The 619-nt window shown below is 32.1% G+C and overlaps 1 pseudogene; it reads left to right on the forward strand.

Moving 5' to 3' along the window:
• Window positions 1-201: 201 nt before the first annotated feature.
• LOC114235475 (U4 spliceosomal RNA) lies at window positions 202-265 on the forward strand (annotated as a pseudogene).
• The last annotated feature ends 354 nt before the right edge of the window (window positions 266-619 follow it).

The following is a 619-nucleotide window of genomic DNA, read 5'->3' on the forward strand; positions in this document are numbered from 1 at the left end:
AAAAGACTGAACCGTGCCTGCCTTGACCTTTCCTTTCCAATTTACCAACCATATAAATTATTCTACATCCTCTGGGGCAAAATAAATAAAGGAAAGAGAAAACAGAAGTATAATAGTAACCAGGATTCCTAATCATGGAAGAAAACAAGAAAATTTGAAGAAAAGAATCCTTCAAGAAAAATCAGATATATAAAAAGGGAAAGCTTTGCGCAGTGGCAGTATCGTAGCCAATGAGGTTTATCCGAGGCGCGATTATTGCTAAAAAGGGAAGATGGAAAGAGAAACAAATAAAATGTGTAACCTGAAAAGGGACTATTCACAAACACATGAATAGTATTTGGTTTATTTATTTATTTTGCATAGGAATAAAAAAATTGGAATCAATGGCAAATGGAAGCATCAAAATACCTACTGGAATATATAAAATCATTAGTAAAAATAATGCAATAATTCCTGTTGCAGTAAGAAGTTTGATAACTAAATAGAATATGAAAGTCAAAAATCTATATATTATTTTTTCATCTCTACTCAATAATGGGGATTAAAACTGCTAGCTGAATCCCGGACTTTGCCTCTGCTTATGCTAATCTTTATGTTCTATTAGAGGTAGTGAGAACAT

Source organism: Balaenoptera acutorostrata, chromosome 5 (assembly GCF_949987535.1).
Source record: "Balaenoptera acutorostrata chromosome 5, mBalAcu1.1, whole genome shotgun sequence".
NCBI classification, from domain to species: domain Eukaryota; kingdom Metazoa; phylum Chordata; class Mammalia; order Artiodactyla; family Balaenopteridae; genus Balaenoptera; species Balaenoptera acutorostrata.